The 18715-nt window shown below is 47.1% G+C and overlaps 2 long non-coding RNA genes across 2 annotated transcripts in view; one reads left to right on the top strand and one right to left on the bottom strand.

Moving 5' to 3' along the window:
- The first annotated feature begins 12754 nt into the window (after nucleotides 1-12754).
- Nucleotides 12755-18715, top strand: part of LOC141988046 (uncharacterized) — a 77527-nt gene continuing 71566 nt past the window's right edge. Inside the window, exon 1 of the long non-coding RNA XR_012639634.1 lies at nucleotides 12755-12846. This is a non-coding gene — a long non-coding RNA (uncharacterized LOC141988046). The remainder of the gene's footprint in view (nucleotides 12847-18715) is intronic.
- Nucleotides 17051-18715, bottom strand: part of LOC141988047 (uncharacterized) — a 213512-nt gene continuing 211847 nt past the window's right edge. Inside the window, exon 3 of the long non-coding RNA XR_012639637.1 lies at nucleotides 17051-17071. This is a non-coding gene — a long non-coding RNA (uncharacterized LOC141988047). The remainder of the gene's footprint in view (nucleotides 17072-18715) is intronic.

Genomic DNA, 18715 nt, shown 5'->3' with positions numbered 1-18715 from the left:
TAAAATAAATATGAGAGCATGAAAGAATCCCCAAATCCTAGCGCTGGCAACTGCATAAAGCCATCAATTTAATTCAAGTTAGTCACCCAAAACCCCTGAGAAGCAACACACACCTGTAATTCTCATTTACTTCAGTGGAAGACACAGATCTACATCCCTTCGCATAAAAAGTTCAGACCCTGATGTTTAGATGCCAAGTTCATCTTCCCTGTAGCATCTTCCTACTATCTGCACTCCAATGAACAATGCACCTCATTCCATTATATTGTATGACTGACTGTTCTCTGCTGTAACATCTTCCAAGGAAGGGAAGCTTGTTGTAAATTCTTGCCTAACCCTTACCTTCCGCAGCTTCAAAATTTTGGGCCAGAGTGTGATGTGTCTTTGTCTGGGTATATCAATTCCCTGCCATTGCAGGGGACTCAGGCATTGCTGCACCTTTCTCTCTCCTATTCTCTGCCTGTGGCACACAACTGTTTAGTCTCCTGAAGGCTGAATTACTTTGGTCTCATTTTGGTTGTTGGGTGGCTGGGTAGTGTTTAGTGACCTATCACACCAGTTCAATAACATTGGAAGTCTATAGGTTTCAGTGGAGTTCCGCCTGATTTGCAAAAGAGCATCAGGCCCAAAGCCTTGGGATTTTTTTTGCCCAACGTTAGCCAGAGGGATTGGTGCCTCTGGCAATACAGGTTCTCAGTCACGTTATACTTCCTGCCACAATTTTAAAGTTAAAAAAATAAAAGAGGCAACTAAAAGAGTATCAGACCTCTCTGTTGTGTCCGTTACTTGTTGCTCCTTATAGACCATTCTTCTTAGCAGTTATATGTCCAAGCCACTGTTGGATACTGTCATCTGACCTTCAGGACAATGGGAATGGGTGTAGAGTGGAACACTTCACATCGCTATTGACCAAGATAAGAAAAATCAACATCAGTTCCAAAAAGGCAGAAGCCCCTCCGTGGGCACCAGTGCAATCCCTTGACAGCAACGGACTTGCTGGTGTAAGTCAGGAAAAGATTTGCCAGAATGATCTACAAAAGGTCCTTAATTCCCGCCATTTGCTCTATGGCATAACAGTCTGCATACAAGTTTGTGGACTGAAGGAGAGCAGGCTCTTGTCTAAAACATCCTGGGCCAAATTGTGAGCAGCCCTTTTGCAATGGAGAACAGGCATATGCGTGTGCAAGAAACTCTCCTCTATAGTTTGAACCATGTTTGGCCTCTGCTTGTATTCCTGAGCCCTTGTGTAACACCAAACTAGATCCCCCCACCCTAAATATTGATCCTTGTTCTGCAGTTCCACTCATCATCCTACACTGCTGAGTAAGACAAGGACACAGTCTAACCCTGTATAACTATAGGTCTTATTTTAAGTAATGAAAATCATAGTTAGGCCACTGAACCCAAAAACCAATTATTTGCCTAGCTCTCTCCATGGGTAGGTGAGTGAATTTGCCAGTACCTGGTCTTTAACACGTCACCATCCTGGTGGGGCTCCCACTGCTGGACAATCACCAAACAGTTGTGTTTGATCCACGCACTGGATCCATGTGCTGCTGAGCAATCCTGAGATAGGGTGGGCTCCAGCCAACGTCTCTAGCTTGGGTTTCTCAGGCACAAATTCTCTTTCTGGTACCCCTGGTCCAGGTTGCCCGAGGACCAGTGCTGATCCCACACAACAGCCTAGTCATTAAGCATAAACTCCCAGAGCCCCACACCCCTGAGTAGTCTGGTTTATAGTTTAATACTTCAGGGACATGAGATAGCCGAAGGAAGAAAGACACAGACTTTGCAGAGGGATTTCTAAAGCAATCATTCTTTACTCTTAGGGCTTGCCTACACAATGCTGCAGTGCACTCTGCAAGGGCATGCATTGTAGGGTGCTTGTCACAGGGCAGCTGCCCTTTACGGGAAGTTAGTGCCACGTCAGCCTGTGACTGGCATATAAGGTCCCCACCTGGGGCTAACTGACTGCCCCAGGTGGCTAGTAGTAAACAAGAACCTGGACCTAATGAAGGTTACCCAAGCTCAACTAGAAGGGAAATCCAAAAGGAGAAATGAAGTTTTTGTGGAACGGAACTCTTAGGAGAGGGCTGAGCAGGGAGCCTAGAGGGTGAGCTGTCTGGGGAACCCACCAGAATGGGGTGCCTGTAAGAGGTGCCCCTAGAGAGAGGAGACTCCTAGATAGAGGGCTGCCGACAACAGGCATCCAAGTATGCCTCCTATCAGCCAGGGGGTTCCCAGACACTTCCTAGAAATCCAGCCTGGCAAGGACCAACCACTGTCCCTGAAGAAGAGTCGCAGGGGTTGGACCTCCCCAGGTCCCTAACTCCGGAGAAGGACCTTACTCTGGTGGGGCAAGAGGCCTAAAACCAGGAGCAGAGACAGGAATTGAGAGAACCCTTGGGGAAGAGGCCGTGTAGAGGTGAGCACAGGACTTGGGGTGGGGGACATGGACTAATATTGACCCAGTCACTCTGTTGAGATGTTGGCGGGTGGGGGAGTTTGGTTTATGTTCTGCGTTGGTTTTTCTGTTAATAAATGAGACCGTCCATGGGGGAAGGGCTTGTGCTCTCTAGCATCTAACAGTCTGTTTGGACTGGTTGATACCCTGGGTGAGGAAAAAAATCAAACAAGGGCTCACCTGCATCACCACGCCCACCTTGCAAGGGGGAATGCAGGGTCAGGGTAGAATGAAGACAGTGCTGTAACACATTGCACTTTAACTGCCCCATGCACACTCCGCTGATGAAAATTAAAAGGTCCCTAGTGTGTGTTAACATAGTCCTGTCTATAAAAGGAACTACATCAGTGTGAAAGAGGTATGTTTTTGTTTGTGTCAGCAGGGTCTTTCACACCCCTGAGTGACATAAGTTTTGCCGACACAAGTGATAGAGTAGGCCTGGCCTTAGGCAAAGCAAAATTAAATCTCTTGTGAGCCATTCTCTCCCTTGGAATCCTCACCTCTCTTGAGCATGCTTTGAGATGTAGTTGTCTTTTTAGGAATCCAAGGTCCTCCTTGGTCTCTCTCCTCTAAGTCAGTCTTCTTTTCTCTGACTTCTGCAGCCAATTCCTTTCACCTTGGGCTGGTCCAGTAGTCAAAATGGTCTCTCTACCTCAGAAAGTATGTCTCCTTCTGTATCCCAAGCCTTCCAGCCACTGCATTTGAATAGCTAGCTCTAACATCTCTTTGTTCTCTCGCTCTGCTGCGGGTCCCCTCCCACCCTGCAAACAAGCTGGGGAGAATTGGATTCCCCTAGGTTGCAGCCACTGCTTAACTTGTGCCAGGGCTTGTCAGGGCTGAGCCCCGGCACCTCTAGGCTTGGCAGTTCATAGCTCCAACACCTCTGGCTTGCTGCATCAGTTATGACTGTAAAACAATTGCTTGAGCTGAGGCATCTCTTTCATTACAAATTAAGTTATGATTTAGTTGGAGTTGGTCCAGCTTTGAGCAGGGGGTTGGACTAGATGACCTCCGGAAGTCTCTTCCAACCCTAATCTTCTATGATTCTAAGTACTGGTTGCAGCCATCCCATTGTTCTAAGGTGTTCCTATTTGAATGGGATACTATTAAGGTTAACAACTCTCCATTGTTCCTGGTCTGGGAAAGAGGTGACACCATCCATGGTATTAGATGGCTGATTCCACATACACTGAGGCATTCATTGATACAACAATTTAATTAAACCAACCAGAAATGCATAGGTTGTACAGACTACCCAAATCACCATAATATGCCATTCAAAAACTGTGTGGTGCAGGACTAGATATCTCTGGAGACTACACCTGGGGTCCCCTTCACCTTTAAGTCACTGCTCAAATCCAGCCCAGAATGGTCATCACTGTAAGTGTGCATGTGAGTGTGTGTGCATATGTGTGTGTCTGTCTGTTTGCCTTCATCTACACTGAGACAAGGTAGGTGAGGTAATATCTTTTATTGGGCCAACTTCTATTCGTGGGAGAGCCAAGCTTTCAAGCTGCACAGAGCTCTTCATCCGGTCTGGCTCTGTCATATACATACACACAGAATTGCACTCACAACCCCCTCCCCCACTTGAGCTGGCTATGTCTCACTTCTCTCCCCCAAGTAACTCCTGCTGGGCCGGTAAGCCAGCCAACTCCCTTGATGTGTCCTGTCCCAGAGGTGCCAGCCAGATGGCCCGACATCTGCAACAAGAGAATCTGGCAGGTGGCCCTGAAATCTCCCACTCAAGAGAGCTGTTGTTCTGTATCAAAGTCCTTATCCCTAGAAAGACTTCAGCAAATAAATAAATAAGTGATGAAAAAAAATCCAAAACAATAATAAAGCAAATGTGACTTCAGGTATCTTACCACCGCAACCTCCAGAGTTCCCTTACCCCATGAGCCCTATTTATTGCTGATGATAACCAAGTCAGCCACCAGCCCATACTCAAATATAATATGGCACGGCGTGATGTGGCTTATGACATGGTGCAAAGGTTGTATTGTCATCCACACACAAGTGGTGTTACACAAAACTGGAGAAGCGGGCTGTGGGTTGTACAGGACATCCCAGTGGGGTGTCTCAGTAACTTGAATGTACTGGACCACTCCCCATTGTCATGTGCTAGGCACATGTCAACAACAGATTCAGGCCGGGGCACTGGAACAATTTGTATAGTGGGGGTACTGAGAACCATTGAACCAAATGTAAACCCTGTATATAATGGAAACCACTTCAAGCCGGGGGCGGGGGGGGGCAGCATCCCCAACACCCCTAGTTCCAGCATCTGTGGTTTCAGGCAATGTATTTTAGGAATGATATGGGGAGCTCTAAAATATTTCATTAAGACTATTTTGGCACCTAATAAAGTGTGGCATCTTAGTACCATAAGCCTAGATAGATAGCAAGATAGGTGTGTGTTAGGGGATAGATAGGTAGGTAAATAGAAAGACGAGGTCAGTGAGATATTGGACCAATTTCTTGTTGATGAAAGAGAGAAGCGTTTGAGCTTACACAGAGCTCTTCTTCAGGTCTTGGAAAGCTACTCAGAGAAAGGCTATGTCGGCAAAATGTATGTCACTCGGGGGTGAATATTCCATTCTCTTGAGCAACATTAGTTACACTGACATAAGCGCTCATGTGCACAGCACTATGTTGGCAGGAGAGCTTCTGCTGCTCATTTTTTATGCCAATGGGAGACCTTTCTCCCATCATCATAGAGCTTCTTCACCAGACACGCTGCCGTGGCGCTGCTGTATCGGGACAGCTGCGCCGCTGCAGTGCTGTATGTGTCTACACGGCCAGAGAATCTCAGCTAGATACATGGTGGAACTGATTGCTAAGCATAAGGAATTAACACGTGTTGGAAGAGACCAGTCAGAGCAAAGTGGGCAGTGACAGCCCTGCATGCATAGGACAAAGGAGGGCTACTGGTTTACAGATTGTTGTAATGAGCCATAAATCCAATCTCTTTGTTGTGTCCATGATTTTTAGCATCTAGCAAAGTTATGAAAGTGGTAAGTAAATAGACAGGTAGACTGGACTCAAAGAGAGGGAAAAAAAGGATAAATAATAAATAAGAAACAACTCTAAAAATGACCTCAAGTCAGTTTTCCAGTCATAAAAATTTTATTGTTCTGAAGTCTGATATCTCTGGACTTTCCAGGGCTATAAATAAGTGCTGTGTTTCCATAGCAAAACTGGGTTCACCTCTGTCCAGTTATATACAGTGCCTTTTACTAGCTCTGTAGGGATCCAGGGTATCGGAACTTAAACCCAACACTGGAGGAGGACGGATTATGGCCATTTCATGTCTCAGGGCAATGTAATGTGGAAGGAGAAGTCCTACAATTGGAGGAACGGAGAAAATATTTCCTGGTAAACTGATTTGTTTTCTAATTACATCAGTTTGACGTACAGTAAGGGGTTGAATGTTAACATAAGCACAAAGGAGATGGATTAGCAGACAGACGGTAGATGAGGAGGCAAAAGGTGCCATTTAGTTCATAGCCCTGCAGTTTGCCATATGGATATCACCCCCATGCATATGTTAAGTATATAGTACAGTATATTGTATGACTCCTTGGATCAGGTTGTGTACCTGGGGAGCTGTATATAGATTTTCAGGCATGCCAACCTGAAGAATCCCGCAGACCTATGCATTTATGTCTGGGCTACAGATATGCTGTTCACTTGCTGGTGATTTGAAGTTCTCCGAACATGGGGATTCATAGTGGGTTTATTTAGTTGCAAGTCAGATATTTCTCTATTTGCTAAGGTGGGGGATGGAAAGCAAAACTGAGTATCTGGGGTTAAAAAAGACCCCTGCAGGGGCTGCATAAATATTTGTGGGCATCATGTTGTCCAGAGCAATATCCCCAAACCTACAAATGTTTCCCACTACCTTCAGCTAAGCAACAGGCTGCAGCTATTTGATACATTTACTGGTAACATCTCTTGCCCAGAAGGCAGAGTGAGAGAGACAGAGAGCGAGAGCGAGCAGAGAAATAACTTGCACAGTTTTTGTGTTTTCTTAGCTATCAATCAAATTCCCTCTGACATTGCTTCATTTATGGATTATTGCAAAAACACTGAAACAATGTGCAATGATAATGTTGTAAAGCCACAGAAATGAAATTGGTAGGAGTAACCCATTTCTCACTGTGTTCCCAAGCACCTCTACACTCTGAATCCCGGCAATGCTTAAGCTTCAGTTCTATATAAGAAAGCTAATCAAATGACACTCAGGAAAATTGACTTGGGTTTTCAATCTAGTTTCAGATCTCTATTGTACTTATTTCAAATGGCATTTGTTATTCTCTGCATATCCTTAGGAGCATGCCCTGTCAAGAAATGCCATACAACTTCAAACCATGTTTTTTCCCACCTCTATAACTTTTTATGTATTCCCTTTTTACATTTTATTACAGCATAACATCTAAAAATGAAATAAAGATTATAGGCAACGCTTCAGGACCTGTAGTTCCATGGCTTGCCCTGAATATCAAATCTTGTTGATAGGAACTTGCTGCTCTACCACTGTAAATTGCCAAAATCTCCCCGCTGACCATCGTTGTAATTATTTCTGCTTGGAAATGAAAGATTTGATCGGCAGAGTGATTTTTATTTTCTTTATATTTCCCCCCTCCCTTCTCTTCTTCTCCTATCTATATTTCCTTCCATTCACCAAGGCTGTGCATTTCCCCCTTGATGGGGGAGTCAAAGATTAAATCTGTGTTTATTTACCATAGTTATCTCTAGAAGTAAAAGAAAACAACAGTAACTTTTGCTTCCTGCTCTAGCCCTGGCCTGTTTCTAGTCCTTGCTACCAACCCTGTTCCTGCTGCAGACCCAGCCTGTACCTGCTCTGTTCTGGCTTCTGATCCCTGGCTACATCCCTGACTATGACTCCATCTTACCCTTCAGCTTAGGCTTCTGACTTGAAGCTCTGATCCCGGCTATGTCTCTGACTATGACTCTGGCTCAACCTTCGACTTAGGCTTGGCTTCTGGCTCTGGTTATGACCTTCAGCTTGGCCCCTCAACCCTGACTCTGACTTCACTCTTGGACCAGTGCCTGATTTGTGGAGCTACGCTTGTCGTTACCCGAACTGCCACCACAACCACCAGGCAAGGTCCTGCTCCACCAACTGGGTAAGCCCCTGGTGCCTTGGCAGCTTACAGTTACCCCACTCAGCAGTGTGAAAAATTCACACAAACACCCCGAGAGACATAGTTAAGCCAACCTAAATCCAGATATAGACAGTGCTAGATCTAGGGGAGAATTCTTCTGTTGACATAGCTGAGGGGTAGGCAAACTACGGCCCGCAGGCCAGATCCGGCCCATCAGGTCTTTGGATCCGACCCATGGGATTGCCACCCGTGTGGCACTGCGGGGTTAAGGCAGGCTCCCTGACTGCCCTGGCAGCGCACCACTCCCGGAAGCGGCTGGCACCACGTCCCTGCAGTCCCTGGGGAAGTGGGGGGCAGAGGGCTCCACGCGCTGCCCTTGACTGCAGACACTGCAGCTCCCATTGGCCGGGAACGGGGAACTGAATGGGTCAGAATCCAGATTTCAGTGGAAACAGCATGTCACTTCCTCGGAGTAGGAATGGGTACTGAGTAGATGCCCGCAATGAGTGGGACAGATAATGATTTTGCTCTTCTGTGGGGACCCAATTCAATCCCAGTGTAAGCAGCAAAAAACCTAGGAACCTATTTGCTTGCATCAGGGCAAACAGCAGAGAGGAAGGAGAGTCTTTTAGTTAAAGCATAACACTGAGCCAGGGGCTTCCCTTTCCAGTTCTGCCACAGATTTCCTTTGAGGCTTTGGCAAGGAACTTCATCTCTCTGAGCCTTGATTTCCCCATGTGCAGAATGGAATAACAAGTCTTCCTTTGACTCTCTTGTCAGCTTTGGGGCTGGAATGGTCTTTTACTGTGTTTTTACATGTTGCCTGGCACAAGGACCTCCCAACTGTGTTGGTGTTTATAGTGATGCCAGTGGTACAAAAGATAATGATACCTTTTATCCCAGGAGTTCTGGGGATTGAGAGGCATAATTTAAGGTATGAGTATCTGTGAGGAGCTGCTTTATTTTAAACCCTCCAACCATGCCACTTAACCATCAAGCCTGCCAGGGTTAGACCCAAGCAATCAAAATACGCGACCAGCATATGAACCATGGAGCACCTGGGTTTTGTTACATGGTGTGCTCATGTCTGTCATTACTTTTTTAAACTCTAAAACCTCTTTTAAAGGATGTACTATGGTCCTTTTTTTCACTGTGTGAATTAAATAAGCCACCTTTTAAAAAAGAATATTGGATAAACCACTTCCATCATGTGCGCCTGTAACCCACACACCTTCTGGGTGTGGTGCTCTGTCCCCTCTAGTGACACCGAGACCACTTAGAGATTAATGACTCTGCTACAGCCTTAGCTAAGGGCCATGTGGCTTTTAGCTCATGCAGTAGAGGCTCATGCATTTAGCTCCAGAGGTCCCAGATTCGATCCTGCCGACGATGACCGGGATCTGTCGGTGTTCCACATCCATAAGGATCCCTCCACATGAGTCATTGGCAGGGTTTGCAGCCTGGAACTTCAGATACCCTAACCTAGGCCTCTACCATTTGTGCTCAAAGAGTAACACTTATTCTCTATGTGGACTGGCCACAAGAGGGGAATGTGCAACTACTTCTCCCAGGTGGTTACTACAAGTATTTTCTAAGTAGAGGTAGAATGTTGGAGACTGAGAATTCTTGGCTCTGTTCCTGGCTCTGGGCAGGGGACATTGTCTAGTAGCTGGAGCAGCGGCTACACAGAGCGTAGCCAAGCACACAGATTGAGCGAACTCTTTTGGAAAGGCAGTGTGGCTGAGTATATGGGACCTGAGGTTGCCATACTATAAACCTGAGTCCTATTCCCAGCTTTACCTACTTGCACAAGGTCACATAGGTTCTGAATCTCTGAAATTAGGTGCTTATATCCATATTTTGGCATCTACATTTTAAGTATTTCAGCATGAATTTACTTGTTTAACGATAGGCATCCAAGTTTGAAAACTGGCCCTACAATGAGTCATAGGCCAAGCCAGGAATACAACCCATACATTCTGCTTTAACCAGCAGATAATCTACTTTATTTCTTTAAAGATGAGTAATGTTTATACCTAACTTTGATATAGTTTTGTCTGTGTGAAAAGTAGAAAAAAAATTATTAAAAAACCCCACAACTTAAGTCTCATTGATTTTACTTTTCTGTAGTTAATTTGTAGTTTCAGAATTGTTTTTCTTGTATGCATATCACTACTTCTTGTTAAAGTTAATTTGTTTAAACATTCATGAAAGGGAAGGTTTTTAATAGAAATGTGCCAAATACTTTTCAATTACTGCAAACCGGGGTGGTCATTGATCCATGAACAATGTGAATTTTCTGTTGGGGATTTTTTTGTCTTAATACTCTGAAAGAAAATGATCCCCCCCCACCCTCTTAAATGTTAATCGGGAAAAAATTGAGAAAACAAATAAATGAAATCATCTCAGAACATTTGGATCATAAATTTGTTTAGGGAAGATTAATTCAGACTATATAGATACATATATATGTGGAGTGGGGATGTAAATAGAAGCCAAATAACTAATGAGGACTTTTTCCCTACCTATTTCTCAGCCACAGAAAATACAAAAAAACACCTAACTTGGGATTGAACTCCTAACCTTAAAAGCAAGTCTTTACCACAAGTGAAAGCAGAAATGGTCTTAAGTGCTAGCAGCAGAAGGATCTTATCATTTTATATGTCCTAGCCACTAGAGGGAGACACTTAACAGAAAGTGAACCATGTAGGTTCATGATGGACACATAAAGGGCTGTGATGAAGGTAGCTATATTTGTAGTGGTCTGTGCATTACCTAGTTTCAAGAGTGGTTTCCCTGGTTGTTTATGCAGAAACACATCAGAGGTAGAGTCTTAAAATTTCCTCTTCTGCCAGGGTTTTTGTTAAATATCTTTGTGTTCCTGCAGAAAAAGAGACACCCCGCTTCTTCAGGACAGATGGAATTCTAAGCTTTATGACCGTAGGGCTCAGTGGTATACAGCCACGACTCTCTTTTGGGCCGATGTGGCCCAGCAGGGACTCTGGGATGTATTTATACAGTCACTGTTCAATGTACAACTGCACATCGGTACAATTAATTCAGTCTCTGAGCCTAATTAAATGCAGGTGGATCATGCACACAGCTATGTCCTTCCATGGCATGGAAACCTAGAATATCATGTCTAAACCCCAGAACTTAAAGGTATGTGTATGCTGCAACTGGGCAGAGGGCAGTGATTGTGAAATGCCAACAGACTCCCAGTCGTCATTGGTCAGGATCAAACCTGGGATCTCTGGACCTTAATACATGAGCCTCTACTGCATGAGCTAAAAGACACTTTTCTTTTATCCAGAGCTGTAGCAGGCTCCTCAATCTCTAGCTGGCCTTGCTGTTACTAGAGGGGGGACAGAGTGCTACAAGAAGTAACTATGGGTCACAATTACAGCACATGGAGATGTACCCAAGCTAGCTTTAATCTAGCTAGCTCAAGTCCAAAAGCAGTGAAGCCATAGCAACATAGGTTCCTGCCTAACCATCTGCCCGAGTAATTAACCATGGTCTAGGCCAGGCTTGTAAGCCTGCACTGAAGTCCCTGCTGTCACGGCTTCATTGATATCAGTATACAAACTAGCAAGATTTAAGATAGCTCGGGTATGTCTAAACATGCTGCAATCACGCACCCCAACTGCAGTGTAGACATACCTTAAGATATCATCACGAGAGGTGTCACGATCCAATGGGCCAGAACCTTAACTGGTATAATTCAGCAGTGTTCTATTGACTTCAAGTAGAGAGGGCCCTCAGTAATTGGTGCAGATCCACTGTGCAAATAGGGTGGAATATGGGGACCACAAGGGACACAGAGCACAGCTTCATGGGGGGGGATCCCTTATTGCTTTCACACATGTGTATGTGAAGCAGGGTCAGGAAGGGTGCAGGACTAGAGGTTCCTTTGCTGTGCAGCTCTTCCTCCCACAAGGAGATGGGACATTAGGACTCCAGAGGCACAGAAGAGCTCAACTCCCACTTTTCAGCCTGGGGAGGTGAGAATCTGCCTCCCTTACTACGGTAAGAGTTTCCCACCACCCAAATGAGTTAGTCAGATTGGGCGCTGGGCAGGGAACTTTGGACCTGCTCTTAATGGTTGTTACGTGGGTGCATAATATGAAAAACAGACCCCAGGTACTACATCCTCAGCTGGTGGAAATGGATGCAGCTCCAGTGAAGTCAATGCAGCCACGTCTACCTGCCCCAGCTGAGAATTTGGGTGCCAACTTAGGTAAGCACCTACACCTGCACATCCCTATTCCAGAGAGCACTTAAGCATGTGTAAAGTCCCATTGACTTCCAGGGGGTTTCTACACATCCTTAAAGATAAGCTCTCCTGAACTTTACTGACTTGGGGCCTGTCAAGTGACTACAGACAGTGCTGAATTTGTGCCAGGACTTGCCTGGGCTGATTCCCAACACCTCTAGGCTTGGCAATTCATAGCCCCAGCACCTCTGGGCTTCCGGGATCAGTTATGATTGTAAAAAATTTGCTTCAGCCCTGTCACCTAATTACTTGAGCCCCGGAACCTTTTTCATGACAAATGAAGCACTGAATACAAGCAAATGCAACAAAGTGCCTTGCCCCTTAATATTTTCAAGGATGTGTGTTCCCTGAGTCCCTCTAAACCAAGGTTAGGAAATGCCACTTAGGTGATAGAGTCCAACCTTATCTGCATATGTTGTCTGCATCTATTTCTGTCCAAACTGCACTGTACGAAATGTGTAGTGGCAGTGGCCTGGCAAGAAAAATCAGCATGTAACTCTTTCTCCTATGCCTCTCTCTTAAGCCTTCATTCTCCTCATGCCCTTTCTCTCCGGACACTGCTGCAGTGTTGTGCCTAATTATTAGAACATAGAACTCACTTGTTCTCATGCCATTATTTCTTAGGCAACAGGGGCATCTTTGTGTGCGTTCGGTATTCAGGGTCGCTGTGAGAGGCAGAACCACAGAGTCCTCAGGGGTGGGATTGGCAGGGTCACACTGTTTTGAACTGCGTGGTTATCCATCATGTGTGTGTGGACTTTCCTGGGGACAGATCCTCAGCCCATGCATATTGTCACAGCTCCGCGGACTACAGTGGATCTGTGGCAACTTATACCAGCGGAGGAGCTGCCCTGTGGTCTTTTGGTTGAGCAAAGGGAGTCTGCAGAGCCATTTTGGTGAAAAGAAGACTCAGAATCCTCTTTTGAATTTTTTTTACTGCCACAGCCAGAATGATCTCAGGATATTTGTACACAGTAAGTCTTCACTTAAAGTCATCCCGGTTCACATTGTTTCGTTGTTGATCAGTTAGAGAACATGCTCGTTTAAACAATGCTCCCTTATAACGTTGTTTGGCAGCCGCCTGCTTTGTCCACTGCTTGGAGAAAGAGCAGCCCATTAAAGCTTGCTGGTGGGGGCTTGGAACCAGGTTGGGCCGGCAGCCCCCCATCAGCTCCCCGCTCCCCTAAGTTCCCTGTGTGGCAGCCGCCCAGAAGGCTATCAATTGCCAGCAGTTCAGCTGTCCCTCCCCCAATGCTGTGTGCTGCTCCTGCCCTCTACCTTGGAGCTGCTCCCAGGAGCCTCCTGCTCACTGTGCGGGGGGGGGGGGGGGCGGGCTAATGTCAGGGTGTCCTCCCCGCCTGCTCCTGCTCCCCGCTTACCCCATCTCCATAGAGCTGGGGCGGGGGGACACAACAGGGCTCAGGACAGAGGGAGCTTGCTAGCAGCAGCTGCTGTGTCAACTTGCTTATCTACTTAAAAAGGCAATGTACTTAGAGTGGAGTCAGTGTACTTAAAGGGGCAATTTGCATCTCTCTCTCACACACACACACAGGGTGTATGTCTCTGTCTCTAGATGCCGTGCTGTCTCTCCTCCCTCCATTTGTGCTGCCTTGTAGAGTGTGAGGCTACATTAACAACAATGGGTTAACCCTTGAGGGCTCAGCTGTTCTCGTTCATCATTTAGCAGTAAGGCATTCCCTGGGAAATATCCCACCCTCTTCCGCCCTCTGACTTCACCACCTCAACCAAGCTGCACAATCATTGTTGCTGTGTACAGTATTAAATTGTTTGTTTAAACGTATACTGTGTGTATGTGTGTATATATATATATATTATGTATATGTATATGTATATATATATACACTTTTGTCTGGTGAACCTACCCCCCCCATTTACATTAATTCTTATGGGGAAATTGGATTTGCTTAACATCGTTTCTCTTAGGGTATGTCTACACTACGGAATAAGGTCGAATTTATAGAAGTCGGTTTTTTAGAAATCGTTTTTATATATTCGAGTGTGTGTGTCCCCACAGAAGTGCATTAAGTGCATTAACTCGGCGGAGTGCTTCCACAGTACCGAGGCTAGAGTCGACTTCCGGAGCGTTGCACTGTGGGTAGCTATCCCACAGTTCCCGCAGTCTCCGCTGCCCATTGGAATTCTGGGTTGAGATCCCAATGCCTGATGGGGCTGAAACATTGTCGCGGGTGGTTCTGGGTACATATCGTCAGTCCCCCCTTCCCTCCCTCCTTCCCTCCGTGAAAGCAAGGGCAGACAATCGTTTCGCGCCTTTTTTCCTGAGTTACCTGTGCGGACACCATACCACCGCAAGCACCGTATGTCTCCTGGGTGCTGGCAGACGCGGTACGGCATTGCTACACAGTAGCAGCAACCCATTGCCTTCTGGCAGCAGACGGTGCAGTATGACTGATAGCCGTCCTCATCATGTCCGAGGTGCTCATGGCCACGTCGGCTGGGAGCGCCTGGGCAGACATGGGTGCAGGGACTAAATTTTTGGTGACTTGACCAGGTCATTCTCTTTAGTCCTGCAGTCAGTCCTATTGAACCGTCTAATGGTGAGCAGGCAGGCAATACGGATTGCTAGCAGTCGTACTGTACCATCTTCTGCCGGGCAGGCAAGAGATGACGATGGCTAGCAATCGTATTGTACCATCTTCTGCCAGGCAGGCAAGAGATGAGGATGGCTAGCAGTCGTACTGTACCATCTTCTGCCGAGCAGCCATGAGATGTGGATGGCATGCAGTCCTTCTGCACCGTCTGCTGCCAGCCAAAGATGTAAAAGATAGATGGAGTGGATCAAAACAAGAAATAGACCAGATTTGTTTTGTACTCATTTGCCTCCTCCCCTGTCTAGGGGACTCATTCCTCTAGGTCACACTGCAGTCACTCACAGAGAAGTAAATCTAGCCATGTATCAATCAGAGGCCAGGCTAACCTCCTTGTTCCAATAAGAACAATAACTTAGGTGCAGCATTTCTTATTGGAACCCTCCGTGAAGTCCTGCCTGAAATACTCCTTGATGTAAAGCCACCCCCTTTGTTGATTTTAGCTCCCTGAAGCCAACCCTGTAAGCCGTGTCGTCAGTCGCCCCTCCCTCCATCAGAGCAACGGCAGACAATCGTTCCGCGCCTTTTTTCTGTGCGGACGCCATACCAAGGCAAGCATGGAGGCCGCTCAGCTCACTTTGGCAATTAGGAGCACATTAAACACCACACGCATTATCCAGCAGTATATGCAGCACCAGAACCTGGCAAAGCGATACCGGGCGAAGAGGCGACGTGAGCGCGGTCACGTGAGTGATCAGGACATGGACACAGATTTCTCTGAAAGCATGGGCCCTGCCAATGCATGCATCATGGTGCTAATGGGGCAGGTTCATGCTGTGGAACGCCGATTCTGGGCTCGGGAAACAAGCACAGACTGGTGGGACCGCATAGTGTTGCAGGTCTGGGACGATTCCCAGTGGCTGCGAAACTTTCGCATGCGTAAGGGCACTTTCATGGAACTTTGTGACTTGCTTTCCCCTGCCCTGAAGCGCATGAATACCAAGATGAGAGCAGCCCTCACAGTTGAGAAGCGAGTGGCAATAGCCCTGTGGAAGCTTGCAACGCCAGACAGCTACCGGTCAGTTGGGAATCAATTTGGAGTGGGCAAATCTACTGTTGGGGCTGCTGTGATGCAAGTAGCCCACGCAATCAAAGATCTGCTGATATCAAGGGTAGTGACCCTGGGAAATGTGCAGGTCATAGTGGATGGCTTTGCTGCAATGGGATTCCCTAACTGTGGTGGGGCCATAGACGGAACCCATATCCCTATCTTGGCACCGGAGCACCAAGCTGGCGAGTACATAAACCGCAAGGGGTACTTTTCAATAGTGCTGCAAGCTCTGGTGGATCACAAGGGACGTTTCACCAACATCAACGTGGGATGGCTGGGAAAGGTACATGACGCTCGCATCTTCAGGAACTCTGGTCTGTACAAAAGCTGCAAGAAGGGACTTTATTCCCAGACCAGAAAATAACTGTTGGTGATGTTGAAATGCCTATATGTATCCTTGGGGACCCAGCCTACCCCTTAATGCCATGGCTCATGAAGCCGTACACAGGCAGCCTGGACAGTAGTCAGGAGCTGTTCAACTACAGGCTGAGCAAGTGCAGAATGGTGGTAGAATGTGCATTTGGACGTTTAAAGGCGCGCTGGCGCAGTTTACTGACTCGCTTATACCTCAGCGAAACCAATATTCCCACTGTTATTACTGCTTGCTGTGTGCTCCACAATATCTGTGAGAGTAAGGGGGAGACGTTTATGGCGGGGTGGGAGGTTGAGGCAAATCGCCTGGCTGCTGGTTACGCGCAGCCAGACACCAGGGCAGTTAGAAGAGCACAGGAGGGCGCGGTACGCATCAGAGAGGCTTTGAAAACCAATTTCATGACTGGCCAGGCTACGGTGTGAAAGTTCTGTTTGTTTCTCCTTGATGAAACCCCCCGCCCCTTGGTTCACTCTACTTCCCTGTAAGCTAACCACCCTCTCCTCCTCCCTTCGATCACCGCTTGCAGAGGCAATAAAGTCATTGTTGCTTCACATTCATTCATTCTTTATTCATTCATCACACAAATAGGGGGATGACTACCAAGGTAGCCCAGGAGGGGTGGTGGAGGAGGGAAGGAAAATGCCACACAGCACTTTCAAAGTTTACAACTTTAAAATTTATTGAATGACAACCTTCTTTTTTTTGGGCAATCCTCTGTGGCGGAGTGGCTGGTTGGCCGGTGGCCCCCCCACCGCGTTCTTGGGCGGCTGGGTGAGGAGGCTATGGAACTTGGGGAGGAGGGCGGTTGGTTACACAGGGGCTGTAGCGGCGGTCTGTGCTCCAGCTGCCTTTGCTGCAGCTCAACCATACACTGGAGCATACTGGTTTGATCCTCCAGCAGCCTCAGCATTGAATCCTGCCTCCTCTCATCACGCTGCCGCCACCTTTCAGCTTCAGCCCTCTCTTCAGCCCGCCACTTACTCTCTTCAGCCCGCCACCTCTCCTCCCGGTCATTCTGTGCTTTCCTGCACTCTGACATTATTTGCCTCCACGCATTCGTCTGTGCTCTGTCAGTGTGGGAGGACAGCATGAGCTCGGAGAACATTTCATCTCGAGTGCGTTTTTTTTTCTTTCTAATCTTCACTAGCCTGTGGGAAGGAGAAGATCTTGTGATCATTGAAACACATGCAGCTGGTGGAGAAAAAAAAAGGGACAGCGTTATTTAAAAAGACACATTTTATAAAACACTGGCTACACTCTTTCAGGGTAAACCTTGCTGTTAACATTACATACATAGCACATGTGCTTTTGTTACAAGGTCGCATTTTGCCTCCCCCCACCGCGTGGCTACCCCCTCAACCCTTCCCCCTCCCTGTGGCTAACAGCAGGGAACATTTCTGTTCAGCCGCAGGCAAACAGCCCAGCAGGAATGGGCTCCTCTGAGTGTCCCCTGAAGAAAAGCACCCTATTTCAACCAGGTGACCATGGATTATATCTCACTCTCCTGAGGATAACACAGAGAGATAAAGAACGGATGTTGTTTGAACGCCAGCAAACATACACTGCAATGCTTTGTTGTACAATGATTCCCGAGTACGTGTTACTGGTCTGGAGTGGTAAAGTGTCCTACCATGGAGGACGCAATAAGTCTGCCCTCCCCAGAAACCTTTTGCAAAGGCTTTGGGAGTATATCCAGGAGAGCTGCGAATGCCAGGGCAAATTAATCCTTTCACATGCTTGCTTTTAAACCGTGTATAGTATTTTAAAAGGTACACTCACCGAAGGTCCCTTCTCCGCCTGCTGGGTCCAGGAGGCAGCCTTGGGTGGGTTCGGGGGGTACTGGCTCCAGGTCCAGGGTGAGAAACAGTTCCTGGCTGTCGGGAAAACCGGTTTCTCTGCTTGCTTGCTGTGAGCTATCTACAACCTCATCATCATCATCATCTTCTTCGTCCCCAAAACCTGCTTCCGTATTGCCTCCATCTCCATTGAAGGAGTCAAACAACACGGCTGGGGTAGTGGTGGCTGAACCCCCTAAAATGGCATGCAGCTCATCATAGAAGCGGCATGTTTGGGGCTCTGACCCGGAGCGGCCGTTCACCTCTCTGGTTTTCTGGTAGGCTTGCCTCAGCTCCTTCAGTTTCACGCGGCACTGCTTCGGGTCCCTGTTATGGCCTCTGTCCTTCATGCCCTGGGAGATTTTGACAAAGGTTTTGGCATTTCGAAAACTGGAACGGAGTTCTGATAGCACGGATTCCTCTCCCCATACAGCAATCAGATCCCGTACCTCCCATTCGGTCCATGCTGGAGCTCTTTTGCGATTCTGGGACTCCATCATGGTCACCTCTGCTGATGAGCTCTGCATGGTCACCTGCAGCTTGCCACGCTGGCCAAACAGGAAATGAGATTCAAAAGTTCACGGTTCTTCTCCTGTCTACCTGGCCAGTGCATCTGAGTTGAGAGTGCTGTCCAGAGCGGTCAAAATGGAGCACTCTGGGATAGCTCCCGGAGGCCAATACCGTCGAATTGTGTCCACAGTACCCCAAATTCGACCTGGCAAGGCCGATTTAAGCGCTAATCCACTTGTCAGGGGTGGAGTAAGGAAATCGATTTTAAGAGCCCTTTAAGTCGAAATAAAGGGCCTCATCGTGTGGACGGGTGCAGGCTTACATCGATTTAATGCTGCTAAATTCGACCTAAAGTCCTAGTGTAGACCAGGGCTTAAAGTCGCATTTTTCAGGAACATAACTACAATGTTAAGTGAGGAGTTACTATACAGCACTCCAAGGTGTGGC

This window comes from Natator depressus, chromosome 5 (assembly GCF_965152275.1).
Source record: "Natator depressus isolate rNatDep1 chromosome 5, rNatDep2.hap1, whole genome shotgun sequence".
Lineage (NCBI taxonomy): Eukaryota > Metazoa > Chordata > Testudines > Cheloniidae > Natator > Natator depressus.
The sequence above is the reverse complement of the archived record's forward strand: the minus strand, read 5'-3'. Positions and strand labels throughout refer to the sequence as shown.